Here is a 15,000-nt window from a genome sequence, read left to right on the forward strand (position 1 = left end):
TAACATCACGCCTACAGTCACAGAGGATACAAAGTTATCGGCTTAGTTTGAGAAATATTGAGAGAAAGGACGACTTGATTTGTGTTTTGAAGAAACTCTGTAAATTCTTGTGCTTGTACCAACAAGATGTTGAACAGTGAAGACCAGTGAAGACCAGTGAAGACCAGTGAAGACCAGTGAAGACCAGTGTTGTTCTGAGTCTTCATCAACAGAAGAGTAATATAATGGTTTACGCTTCATCACTCTGATTGACGGCAGTAAACACATGCTGTTCCCCAGCTGTGATCACATCCTTCTCTTATGAAGCAAAGACACACAACGAACAGGTCTCAGTTTGATCTGATGCTGTGGAGAAGACAGAGTCACAGCTGTGGAGAAATCTGCTACCTTGAAATAAATGGATAAAACACTGCACTGCTTAAAACATAAGAAAGTTAAAAAGTTACCACACTTGTTTCTGACATTTTCACAGAATATTTCTGACAAATTTCCATTTTGCAGCTGCAGGGACTTTTCTGTCTCCTTCAATTGTCATCACACGTGACGGCAGGAAAAGACGAGACGAGTCATGTCCTCGCATTTTCAGCGAGTGCAGAGTTTTGATCAGTAAGTGTAGAACTGTTCTGTGGGACACACGTCGTCCTCACATTTCAATTTAACACCTGCTGGTTACAATAAGAGTCAGTGTCTGTGAGCAGGTGGAAACAATCTGCTGAGTGGAGAGTGGAGATAAATGAAACCTCTGGACAACAGCTCAGTTTGGAACTGGAGCCGATGACTTTGGGGAATTTGCATAAAACTGTGGATGATGAATTTTCCACTGTGCTGAAAGTGAAATGCTCCGGTTCAAGGTGACCTGTCGTCCTGCAGAGACGATGCACTGTTTACACCTGATCCAGCTAGTTTCACTCAAACATCCATAAGGATCATTTAGACTAATGTCTCACAGTTTGCAAAAGTTAATACATAACTACACCATATTACATCATTTCCTGACTTCATGGTGACGTGTTCCTGACGTGTTCCTGACATGTTCCTGACTTGTTCCTGACGTGTTCTTGACGTGTTCCTGACGTGTTCCTGACGTGTTCCTGACGTGTTCCTGACATGTTCCTGACTTGTTCCTGACGTGTTCCTGACATGTTCCTGACTTGTTCCTGACGTGTTCCTGACGTGTTCCTGACGTGTTCCTGACTTGTTCCTGACGTGTTCTTGACGTGTTCTTGACATGTTCCTGACGTGTTCCTGACGTGTTACTGACGTGTTCCTGACGTGTTCCTGACGTGTTACTGACGTGTTCCTGACGTGTTCCTGACGTGTTCTTGACGTGTTCCTGACGTGTTCCTGACGTGTTCCTGACATGTTCATGACGTGTTCCTGACTTGTTCCTGACGTGTTCCTGACGTGTTCCTCACGTGTTCCTGACGTGTTCCTGACATGTTCCTCACGTGTTCCTGACATGTTCCTGACATGTTCCTGACGTGTTCCTGACGTGTTACTGACATGTTCCTCACGTGTTCCTGACGTGTTCCTGACTTGTTCCTGACGTGTTCCTGACATGTTCCTGACTTGTTCCTGACGTGTTCCTGACGTGTTCCTGACGTGTTCCTGACTTGTTCCTGACGTGTTCTTGACGTGTTCTTGACATGTTCCTGACGTGTTCCTGACGTGTTACTGACGTGTTCCTGACGTGTTCCTGACGTGTTCTTGACGTGTTCCTGACGTGTTCCTGACGTGTTCCTGACATGTTCATGACGTGTTCCTGACTTGTTCCTGACGTGTTCCTGACGTGTTCCTCACGTGTTCCTGACGTGTTCCTGACATGTTCCTCACGTGTTCCTGACATGTTCCTGACATGTTCCTGACGTGTTCCTGACGTGTTACTGACATGTTCCTCACGTGTTCCTGACGTGTTACTGACGTGTTCCTGATGTGTTACTGACGTGTTCCTCACGTGTTCCTGACGTGTTACTGACATGTTCCTCACGTGTTCCTGACGTGTTCCTGACGTGTTCCTGATGTGTTACTGACGTGTTCCTCACGTGTTCCTGACGTGTTACTGACGTGTTCCTGACGTGTTCCTGACGTGTTCCTGACATGTTCCTGACGTGTTCCTGACGTGTTCCTGACGTGTTCTGCAGGTTCTGTGTGTGAGAACAAATCTCTGTGTCAGTGTCTCTGGACATTTTCTGTAAACAACAACACTGATCTTTCCACAGCAGAATTCATACGTCATGTCCCGCCTCCTGCTGCTCTACAGGCTCCGCCCCTCGCCTGAATCCTGTTGGTGTGAACGGGTCGGACCCGACAACCTGCTGCTGCTGCTTCAGATAACGTTCTCACACATGGACTCTGAAAGGTGTCTAAGCACTTGGACTTTCTCTGGAGTTGGTCATCTTGACACGCGTGTGTCATCTTGACACACGCCGTCTGACGACCGGTCACTGTCAGTTGTTTTGGGTCCTGACGGTGGGAAGCACAGACTGTGAACGCTGCTCAGAACTGAATGAACTCCTGAATATGGCTCCTCTTTATCCTGACCACACGTGACCATGGCGGTGAACAAAACCCCACAAACAGCCGCCTGCAGCGGTGACATGCAGCGTGATGGATGCAGGAAGTCGTGCAGTTTCCTCCATACATCAGCGCAGTCATCCCATCAGGCTGCAACAGCAGAAAACTCAGCGTTTAGCATTTTAATTCTCTAGACCACTGCGTCCACTCTGAGGAGCTGAATGAAATGAGCACGGACCGACAGCTTTCTACTCTAATAGATTCTTATTTACTCAAATTTACTCATCTGCGTATGACTGGGCCAGAAGAATGAAATGTCAAACCCTTTAAACACACATAGAAGAGATATCACAGCTGAAGTGGATGAATTGCTGCTTTAAATCACAAGCGGAGGAAATGAGATGAAAACGAGAAAAGATGGGAGGTTGTATTTCATATTACATCATCTCAGATAACTTGAATCAAAGCACGATTATGTCTTTGATTAACACTCACAGGCTGAACTGAAAGAGAAGAGGGAAGCTTCCCAGAGTTTGAGAGCTCTGAGTGAGCGGTCTAACGAGAGTTAGCGTCTCGTGGTTACTCGCCTGCACCAACCGGCCGAGTTCTAGTTCACCTCCACGTCTGTCGTTAATAACGAAGACTGACGGTCGCCTGCTTTAGAAGCTTAGACGTTCATCCTCTGAGCAGCGACTTCCTATAGGAAAGAGATGACATGGGCTGAGGCTAGCTGGTTAGCATGCTAACTCAAGTCGAAGAGATAGACTGTGAATAAAAATGGACGACACATCTCCACGTCCTCCCACTATTGACAAAATAAAGCCAATATCTGTCTTGAGAATCAGATCTGGAGATCACATCCCAATCCTGAGTCAGTGTCAGCTGTCAATCATCACGTCTCAGCCTGTTTTTATATCATCAAATAACTGATTAAACCCAAACTGATCAGAAACACGTGAACAAACATCAGAGAGAGAAGAACGACCTGAAATGACAGAAACGTCTCTGACAAACATTTATTAAACGTCTACTTTGATTTGTTAGTTTGTTCCATGTCCCATCTGCTAACATGGAGGAGGAGGGGTTATGACCTGCACTGCAGCGATGCTTGGCTTTTGGGAGGAGTCATGTCGTCGAGCTGATGAAGTTTGTCACAAAGAGCTCAATCATTCTCGAGTGAGGTCACATCGACCTTTGACCCCGAACCCTCTCAGTTCCTCCTGGAGTCAACGTGTTAAAGACGGAGTTCACACAGATGGAGAAGCTGACGACACGAAGCCTGGGTTCTGCACATGTGGAGAAACCAGGAGAGAGTTGTTCAGACTGGGGGAACTTCCCCCCCGAACACGGCGGTGGTCTCAGACACAGTGTTGAATGTTTCATCAGGTCGGCGGTGGACAGAGAGCTACGAGCAGACAAAGCATAAATCTGACTCACTCCCTCCCTCTCCATCTTTCTCTAATTTACTCTCCTCCTTTGTCTCCGCTCCTCCTGTCCTCCCTCTCCTTCTTTCTTCCTCCCCTCGTCTCTCTCTCTTTGAAAGAGGGGAGTTCTCTTTATTTCTCTTAACTAGTCAGCCGGCATAGTCAAATCCTTTATCCTCTCACAGCCTCAATTATTCAGCAGCAAAGAGTCCAAATCGAGTGACTAATGACTTTGATCAAGAGCAGCTCTCTGGCACTAAGCAGAACTTTCTGCACTAAATTAACAGCAGTATAATCTACTGTGGCAGAGGAAACTCTTTCAGGGATACTTCCAGGCTGCAGGTTCCTCTCTCATGTCGCAGATAACCTTCTTAATCTCACACTTGGTTTCTGAGGATTCAACCTGAGCAGCTTCACTCCACTTTCCTCTCTGATTTTAAGGAACATCCATTTTCCCTTTAAGAAATTGTTACACAGTTTTTGTCCTGGATCAGCGAGTCGATCCAGGATTTGGTCACTTGGTGCAGCCTGACTGAATCTACGTGACTGTTGGTGTTCGGTGGACGTGTGAACTTCACAGATGTTTGAGTTGACGCTCGATCTGAACTGGTTCCAACGAACACACTTCAACGTTTGTAATGTTTGTTTTGCTGTAATTGAGAAAACAGAGTTTGTTTTTTATCGTCTCCCCTCGTTGATCTTGTTTGTCTCATTTCACCAGGAGCTGTTCAGACTAATTGTCAAAGTGCTGGAGCTGAGTCTCATAAAAACACAATTCAAAGCTCAATAAGTTGTATTTTAAATTATAGTGTCATAGAAGTGAGTTCAGCTTTTTGCCCAATAACTCAAGTATTTGTGTTGTTGTTGTACAGGCCTGTGAGTGTGTGTGTGTGTGTGTGTGTGTGTGTGAGTGTGTGTGTGTGTGTGTGTGTGTGTGACGTTGTTAACAAGTCACGTCTTATCGTTCTTCTTTAGCCGTGTTCGAGTCCACCTGATGAATCCAAGTCCAACATTCCCTCCAGCTCCTGAGGGAACTCCGGCTCTTCAGCTGCTAAATGTCCGTCAGCTGTTTGCTGCTCAGCAGGAAGTGAGGCAGCGGTTTCTCTGACCCCACAAGGCTGGTAAAACACACGGTGAAGTGTAGGAGCGTATCAAGGGACTGTAGGGGCCCAGGTGGGGGGCCTACATCGAACGTAATCAGCTGTTCTCGGGTCTCAATTCCCCGGTGGCCTCGCCTGCTGCAGCGCCCCCTGGCTCCGTGAAGCCGCGAGGAGCTGCTGCAGATTCAGCTCATCTCGTCGTCACGTTGTAACATCCTCATCTCCGACATTGTTATGGTAGAAATATTGATGATTAAAGAACCTGCGACGTGCTGCTGCTGGATATTTCTCTAAGGTGCAACTGCTTTATTTACTTTAAGGTATTCAAGAGGAACGGCTGCTGTGAAGCTGCTACAAGTCACACTGGCAGCTCTTTTTACATCCAGCATAATAAGGTTACAACACACTGTGAGCTCAGCAGATAAAAAACACATCTAATGGAAAAATGAACTTATTCCACAGTGTTAGAATTTGAGGCTCATGATGACAGCGTGGATATGAAAATTTAATACAGGTCCTATTTTACAGTTGTGTAGAAAAGTAGGTAATGTCTACCTACACACACACCAACACACACACCAACACACACACACACACACACACACACACACACACACACCACTGTGCATGGCTGATTGATCTCGTCACTAAATCGAATGCTGCACCTACTTTAAATGCTGCTTCTCTCGTCTCTGCGAGTGTTTGTCAGAGAAAGTAACATCAAAATCTAAAGGCTTCGTTGTGCAGCTCATTCATGACACGAGAAGTTATGTAAATGTAATAATTCATCTTTAGTCACGATTCAGTGGAAACAAGTTGTTTTTCTGTCATTTACTGGATTTGACCTGAACAGAAACACGTCCCTATGCTCCAGGTTCAGGATCTTTCACACAGACGTGTCTCCACCTCGTCTCACTTTACCAATATTAAGACAAATCTGCCATCTTGGGATTTGAACGTCATTTGGAGCCAGAGTCTGAACAGCGATGGTGGAGCGAAGCCGTGGTAACGAGGTGACACCGATACAAGAGCTCGGCCAATCATGAGTCAGCCTCAGCTGTCAATCATGATGTCAAACATCAGTGAGATAAGAACGACCTGAAATGACAGAAACCGTCTTTAACAATTATTTAACGTCTACTTTGATTGTTTAGTTTGGTCCATGTCCCATCTGCTAACATGGAGGAGGAGGGTATTATGAGCTATACTGCAGCCAGCCACCAGGGGGCGATCAAGACACTTTAAATGCTTCTAACCAGTGTGAGAAAATTCAAAAACCTCCACAATTAATTTGGAATTTTTGCATATTGATACATGATGAGTGATTCCATTAATGAAATCTGAGTGTGTCCAGTCAGTAACCAGGTTAAAGTGATTAACTGTATGAAAGAATTCAAACACTACTTGAATTAGCAGCGTTTGAGCGACAGTGTTTTAATCCTCAGTGAACTGCATCAGAATGAAAGAGCCGGACAAGAGAACATTGATCGTTGAGCTCACTGGAGACTAAACACAAAGAGTTTATCCAATTATTTGTCTATTTGTCCATTTGTGGGAATGAAAGTGAAGCAGCCGCACACAGACGTGATGAACACACACACGTATCACTCGGATTCTGAACTAATGACCTGAGACGCTGCAGAAAAGACCGAACTCCTCATCGCACAGATTCAAGTGACAAAGTCTGTGGTGAGATGACTCGGCCACGTCAGCTCTAATATGACGAGGAAATTAATCGTGTCCCCGGCGAGACAGTGATGGACGAGCGGCCCGATCGGACGAGAGCGAGGAGGGAATACCCTGCCAATAAGTGAGGCCGCGGGGATTCTGCTGAGTGCTGGGAAACAGCTCAGCCATCTGTTGATCGGTGGAGGCCCTGCTCCGACGATCACATCTTTTACAGATCGTTTTACAGGTGGGAGGGTTCATGTTTGCTTATTATCGTTCAGGAAACAACATCTGTAAATGAAAACTTGTTCTGTTATTTAGTAATTCATTCATTTAACAGATGAATCTACTATAAATCTGTGTGTTCAGAGTCCGGTGGAGTGCGGAGACTTTGGTTGGATTTGGACACGTTCAATATAAACTTTAAATAAACAGATCTGGGACTCATCAACGTCAATGATGTCGTCGGGCATGAGCAACAAAAACTGATTCTCCAGAAACACAAAACTACGATGAAGGAAAAGATGAGTGAGTCTGTTGGAATCAACACTTTCCCCAGACGAGTTATAAATTTATAAAGACAAAGTCTTTACGACTAAAAAGTCCAGAAATTCAATGACTTTAAAATTAAAAATGAATTCAGCAAACGTGAACAAAGATTTCTGATCGTTTAGAGAATTCATCTGAGGTCGTAAACACACAAGTTCATATAAACTCTTCTCATGCACGAGGTCAGAATGACTCCATTTAAAGGCAAATTCATTCATTCTATGAAAAGTAAATTAAATATGTTGTTTTGTTAAAGAATGTTCTGATGAATTCAGGAGGAACATTTTCAGAATGACTCATTAAAACCAGTTCATTCAAAATGTGAGAAATTAGCAGAAATATAAACCTCATTTCCATGAAGAATGAAAAACTGTAGCTGCATCTGGAACCAAAGACTCATTTGTAACTTCTGTTATGTTTATTCATATCTTCAACATTTACAACTAAACTTCTGTTCGAACACAGATCGCTGTTTGTTCCACTAGCGTCAGAACGGGAGGAGGAAAATCAACCTGGCAGCACAAACAGATTATTAATATTAAGGGCTGAGAACTGATCTACAGAGCTTTAATAAGAGTGATTGATTAACCATGAATACAGCTGCTGTAGTTATTTATGATTTAAACAGGAAAACAAGACCAATATCAATCTACACACAGACACACACACACAGACACACAGACACACACACACACACGTGTCCACACCCTGTGAAGTGAGCGCCACTAAACGGGCTCGTTACAGGGACGAATAAATGATCATGAAGTTGTTCAGTCGTCCAACTCGCCTTCAAGATTTCACCCTGTCAAGATGCTGGGGATCAATGATGCTGACAGCCAATCAGCAGCCTCCCTCAGCTGCACTGCTGGGCACGAGCCAATCCACGATGCAGTCAGCGCACGCACACACACACACACACACGCACACACACACACACACACACACACACACACGCACACACACACACACACGCACACACACACACACACACACACACAGCCTCGAGCTTAAGTCATTCAATTTTAATTCAATTGCATCTTTGTCAAAAGGAAACAGAAATGGAGGAGATTGGCTCGGAGAGCAACAATCTGTACGATCCTTGTTTTTCATGACTTTGACGACACCTTTGGCGATAAGCAGTCGCTGCTCCAGTGTTTTGCATTTACCGCAGGCGCTGGCCCAATATAATCTATTATTAAATACGCTGCTCTTAAATTTATTCCAAACAAATTGCTATTGTTGCTTCCGTAAACACAAAGACAATAACTTCCTCTGCGGCAGAATAAAGCGTCTGGCTGTGAACGGCTGCAGATTCCAGAGCTGTAATGTGGTCGACTCATTATCGTGTGTGGGGAAGTAAAACACAAGGTTTCACTTGTGTGGAAACAATGATTACAGTCGGGCTGAGGAAATCACGCCCCGGCAGCTTTAACTGAGAGGTTCCACAGGCTCATTGAGGAAGGTCAGCGGAAAATATACAGTCATGAAGCACAGTTCATTTATATTTCCAATAGCAGCCATGTTCTGCCCGGCAATCCTCCACTTTATTCAAGGCCACACCGCTCGCGCATGAGAAAAGTATTTTCATCAGCACGCTGTCAGACAGCCGGCGTGCGCTCTCTGACAAATGAGTAAACAATGCTTTCTAAGAGGAGCCGTGCTTTTCTGTAGCGAGCCACTTTCACCTCCAACACAAACCCCCAGGAAACTGTGGGAAATACAGCGGGGCTCTGATGCAGCCTGTTAGTGAGATAACTGTGTCGAGCAGAGCCCAGTTATTCAGAGACAGATGACCCATATACAAACACGCACGCTTGTGTTTAATTCAGAGCCATTGATTTCCTATTTTCAATTAATAATAGTAATTAGTGGCAGCATATTTCAGGCTGCGGGGCGGCGGGTCGATGAGGTGGGATGTGGGGGATGAGGGGGATGTGGGGGATGAGGGGGATGTGATGGAGCGCAGGGCAGATGGATGACACAGTTCACGGCTCACAGGCCCAGAACAAAGTCTCACTTTACGGTGACGGACTCGCAGCATCTGCATCGGCCTGAGCGTCGCGCTGATTGAGTTTTTACAGATTTTCCTTTTAATGAGGCCATTTTCACGTCCAGATAATACGACAGGAGAGTCAACACCGAGCGGATCAATACTAGAAACATCATTTTAGGACCTCGGGCGAAACTCACTGTATCAGACCCAAGAGTTTGTCCTCTGTCACGTTGTTGTTCTTCTTTAAGACCGAATAATTGCCGTCATTAGCGTCTGTCAACAACTTGGCCGTGGAATGATGATCCGAGGCCACCTCTCACATGATCTGCTTCCTCTGTGTGTGTGTGTGCTGGACTCCTTCAGGCCGAGGCTTCACTCGCTTGTGAGCTAATTGCATTTTAATGATCTTCCTTTTATGCAAACTTGGGGCATAAATTTTGAGTTCAGGTCTAATGGCTCCTGGCAGGTGATCGTCCTCCCACCCACACACTGACAAACACAAGGAGGTGAGAGGTGCAGACAGCTGATGGCTCCGTCGGGCCGGGGTCGGAGGTCGGATCGTTATCCTGGCACGCTGCTGCAGGAGAACCCCCCCCCCCCCCCCATTACACTATATAGTAAAGGTGTGTGTGTGTAATGTTGTGTCCTCTTGTCCTGTGTTGATACAGAATGACTCCTCGTCCTCAAACCTGTTCAGACACTGTTCACGTGGTGTCACAATCTTCAGAGCCAAGTTCAAAACATTTCAAAATAAAAGCTCTGTAATGCAGCTCAGTATAAAGCATTGCAGTAAACGTAGTGCTTTTACTTTGTATTCTGGATCTGGTGGAACAGGTTTTATAGCTGACGGGTCCGTTTTGGCTCGCGGGCTGACCACTGCTGTAGTTCATCTGAGGACCTAGAAGAAGACGCGTTGTGGCCCCGCCCCCACTGACCGCTGGTTTCATACTGAAGAGTCCAAGTTGTACCTGCTTCACTCCCTCAGGCCCAACAATACACATGACACACAAAGGGTTAGTGCGAGTTATACTGTAGCCAGCCACAAGGGGGCGATCACGAGCATTTGGCTTCACTTGTGGGAGCTGTCGTCCACATTTAAATAAAGTCTACGGATTTAGTTCAGTACATAACTCAGCATTGTTTTACACCTATTTCCAAACAGGCTGATTTATAATCTGAACAAATTTAATACAAATATTCTTGATTAATTCTGTTATATGAATGAGGTGAAGGCTCACGAGGTATTTTCCTCTTCTTGCTGAGATTCTTTAGTTTTTTTGTACTTTCTCTTTGCTGCGTCCTCTCCCTCTGTGTCCTGGAAGATAATTCCTGCATGAAGGATCAGTGAAGTGTCATCTAATCGTAAAGCCTGAGTATGTTCTGATTCCACCCATCGGCCCATCAGCATCCAGAGAGCAGCCGGGCTTTAGGGGAATCAACACAGCAACCTTCTCCCTCCCTGGAGGTCACGGCGGCTCCCCCCTGCACCAGCAGCCCCTTTGAGAAAGGTCAAAACGGCTTGAAGTGCAAAATGACTGAGGCAGAAGTGGATGAGGATGTAAAGAGAGCGGGGAGGCTGCGATTGTGCGACTCCTCTCTGAGCAAATGTAAAGTGGAGGGAGACGGCCGATGAATAATTTCAGGCCATTTTCAAAGTCAAAGCGAAGTCGGTCGTGTGGGGAGGAAACGCATCTATTGTGCCGGCCACTTCGGGCTGAGAGGCAGCGGTGGACGATAAACAAGTTAGTTTGGAAATTAATCAGAAAGGGAGAGAGTGAGCGAGAGAGCACTGCAGAGAGTGGAGGGCGAGAGGGAGGGAGAGAGGGAGGGAGAGAGGGAGGAGAGCGGACACGTCGTTAGATCCCTTAATGGGTTGTCTGCCGTGAGGTTCGGGCCAGCGTGGGCTCACGTGGCATTAGAGGGAAAATGGGTAATCAAAAGGTTTCCGAGGTGAGGTGCGAGTCCATTTCCTCTCTCACTCTCAGGCGCACAAGATGGATGGCGTTCAGAGGGAGGAGGACTCCGTGGGTCTGATGGAGAACAGCAGAGTGAACGGACAGATCTGTTCACAGAGCAGCGGAAACACAGACCTCCACAGGTCGGCTACGTCAATAACAGACTGCGGCAGAACTGAGGTTTTATACTTTTATGTTATGAGTTACACCTGCTGCTTATGTAGAAAGGTTTTATGTAAAATGTTCATCATTATAAAACATATATATTTATATAATTTCACCATTTTCTCCACTAACTTAATAATCTCAACGGTAAAAAGTAATATGTATATATAGTTTATTTGTTTTGATTTCACCAACTGTACGAAAAGTCTGTTTTATTTGTTAAATCTTAGTTTACAGTACAAATATATGATAACTGTATATTTAAATACATGATGGATGACAGGACAGATCCCAAAACATCTGGATCATGCAGAGGTTTACGTCTCACTCACTCAGGATGAGTTCATTAGATTTTGCTGGTGAAAGGTCAAAGGACAAATTCTGGGTCACAACTGAAGAATTAATGAGTTCAAGAAATTTCCCTCCAAAGTTTATTAAATGACTGTGAAGCCACGTTTAATAAGCCTCGGAGCTCGGGATGACGTCACACCTGAACGTCCTCTCGGGTCGCTCCTGTCACACGGATGTTCAAGGGATAACTCATTTAATTAGATGATGACAGCTCAGACTGACGCGTGATTGGTCGAAAGCGTGTATCAGTGCAACCTAGATCCCTCCTCGTTCACTACTGCACTCAGACTCCAGATGACATCATCAGCACAATGTGGTCACGATGACACACTGGATGGGGTTCATCGGATCGGAATCCGACCTCAAGCTGCTCAAAGTACTTTCATGTGGTCCAGCTCATTGAAATCTGCTGTGAATGGGGAAGTTCTGACGGAATGTGATATTTTAATCTTCTAATATACTTTGATCCAATGAGCAGCTACTGCACATTCAGGCAGTAAGACATATCTCTCTCACACACACACACACACACACACACACACACACACACACACACACACACACACACACACACACACACACACACACACACACAGCATCGAGCTGACTCCCAGCTCCCTGTTACAGGAGTCGGACATCGCAGCTCCACACTCTGAAGTGCACAGAGCCCCCCCCCCTCGGGGGTTGTGGTGAAATTTGATTAAAAAGTTTGTTGGTAAATTAATTTAGACCAAACACAAGGGGCATGCTGATGCGGCTGTAGCCGTTAATTGGACTTGGCAGCGGGGCAAGTCCACTCGTCAGCATGGTGTGTGTGTGTGTGTGTGTGTGTGTGTGTGTGTGTGTGTGTGTGTGTGAGTGTGAGTGTGTGTGTGTGGCTGTGTTCGTGTCGAGCAGGTCAATCAATGTCCCTTTAGACTGTGTGTATTATCACTGTGGACCTGAATGAAGTGGCAGGAAGAACATCCAGAGGAGCTGCAGCCAACACACACACACACACACACACACACAGACACACACAGACTCCTCAGACTCTCATTCACACAAACACACTCATAACAAGTTATAGTAACAACAGGTACTTGTATACTGCCCTTGCACTGCAGTCTGCACATGTTCCTCACATGTTCCTCACATGTTCCTCACATGTTCCTCACGTGTTCTGGAAGAACACAAACATCTCAGGATGAAGAAGAGGAGCCGTACACGTAGAAGACGAAGACGTCCACTTGGAAACACGAGGAGGTTCCAGATCTTCTGGTGCTGAGGGCCGAGGCCGGTGTGGAGGAGCTGTGAACAACAACACTGATCTTTCCACAGCAGAGTTCAAGCTGCACTCGCTGCACTCGGACTGTTGGGTAATGAAAGATGCACTTTGCTGTGACATCCTGAACGAGGGGCAGGATAAAACCCTCTGGACTGACGGGCTAATGGCTGCTGACCCTGCAGATTCTCCCACACCTCGCCCCCCCCCGACTGGGCAACAGGTATTAGCTGCCTAATGAACTTGATGCTAATGAGGAGCAGCAGGAGCCAGACAGAGCTCAGGTGGTTTGGACTCGTGTGCATGAAGCTGAGCGACGGACTCACACAGGAACAAGAATCAATGGAACTTCTCTTCAGTTGTTTTCTTCAGCCTCTCAACATCACAGCACAAGTCCATTATTAATTACACAAGGTTCAATTAATCAGCGTCGCATGTTCGACACAAAAGACACAAACACTTGACAGCTCTGAAGAGCTAATCCCTGTTCAAGCACGGCTGAACTCTACGTGTCCTCGAGGTCCAGAGCGTCTGAGTGACGGAGAAAACTCAGCGACAACTCATTAACCTCCAGACTCAGGGCGGGTGCATGGAACAGGTTGAAATGTTAGTTAACACAACTTTACACTACTAAACACAACAGCTTCTTAAACTCCAATCACACTCATAAATATCAGTCCTATAAATGTGTCTGATTGATCGAGATCCGTACATTGTTATGTAACTGTCAAACAATAAAATGAGTTCTTTCTTGGCTTTTTATGGGAAATCATTTAGTAGTTTTTGCGTAATTCTGCTGATAAACTAACTAACTAACAAACTAACTAACAAACTAACTGACTAACAAACTAACAAACTAACAAATAAACTAACTAACTAACTGACTAACTAACTAACTAACTAACTAACTAATAAACTAACTAACTGACTAACTAACTAACAAACTAACTAACTAACTAACTAACTAACTGACTAACTAACTAACTAACTAACTAACTAACTAATAAACTAACTAACTAACTAACTAACTAACAAACTAACAAACTAACTAACTAACTAACTAACTAACTGACTAACTAACTAACTAACTAACTAACTAACTAATAAACTAACTAACTGACTAACTAACTAACTAACAAACTAACAAACAAACTAACTAACTGACTAACTGACTAACTGACTAACTAACTAACTAACTAATAAACTAACTAACTGACTAACTAACTAACTAACTGACTAACAAACTAACTAACTAACTAACTAACTGACTAACTAACTAACTAACTAACTAACTAACAAACTAACTAACTGACTAACTGACTAACTAACTAATAAACTAACTAACTAACTAACTAACAAACTAACTAACTGACTAACTGACTAACTAACTAACAGAGGTGAAAGCAGAAGCTGATATTATAAAAGATTATTAAAGAACACAGAAGTTTGTGTTTAAAGTCGACTTCACAATCGTTGAGATTCCAGATGTTTTGTTGACGATATGAAGTTACTGTTGTTTTGGATTATTTAGAATTTGTCTTTATTTATGTAAATATGTAATTTTTATATTTCATAATTAACTCATCCTCCTCATTGTGACCGTGGAGACACAGAGGGAGACGACACGTCACCAGTTATGAGTCATTTTAGAAGAAGGTCGTTTTAATGAGTTGAGTCAAAAAGTTAAAAACATTAACGTTCACCTCTCGTCTGAATTTTAACACAACGCAGCAAATGTTTGCAACATCAGAAAAACTGTTGAACAAACTTTCAGCCCCAGAACCAAACTGCTGCGTCAACATCGACTCAGCAACAACATTTGGGACAATAGTTCTCTGCATTAGATCCGACCTGCTGTCGACCCTCAGGTTGATGAAAGCTCCTGAAACTTTCACAACTAGTCTCCCCTGTGCAGCTTGAGCCGCAGGTTTGATTCCTCACAGTGCTCTTGGGCCTAAACACCATCAGTCACGGTGTTTATCTCACTGTGAGGTGACGCTGGTCCAAGGTCAACACT

At 44.7% G+C, this 15,000-nt stretch overlaps 1 protein-coding gene across 1 annotated transcript in view; it reads right to left on the reverse strand.

Annotated features, from left to right (window-relative positions):
• LOC117779326 (multiple epidermal growth factor-like domains protein 11) overlaps window positions 1-15,000 on the reverse strand; it is a 68,488-nt gene that overhangs the window by 30,697 nt on the left and 22,791 nt on the right. The gene's annotated exons all lie outside the window — the stretch shown is intronic.

The sequence above is a fragment of the Hippoglossus hippoglossus genome, chromosome 3 (assembly GCF_009819705.1).
Source record: "Hippoglossus hippoglossus isolate fHipHip1 chromosome 3, fHipHip1.pri, whole genome shotgun sequence".
Classification (NCBI taxonomy): Eukaryota; Metazoa; Chordata; class Actinopteri; order Pleuronectiformes; family Pleuronectidae; genus Hippoglossus; species Hippoglossus hippoglossus.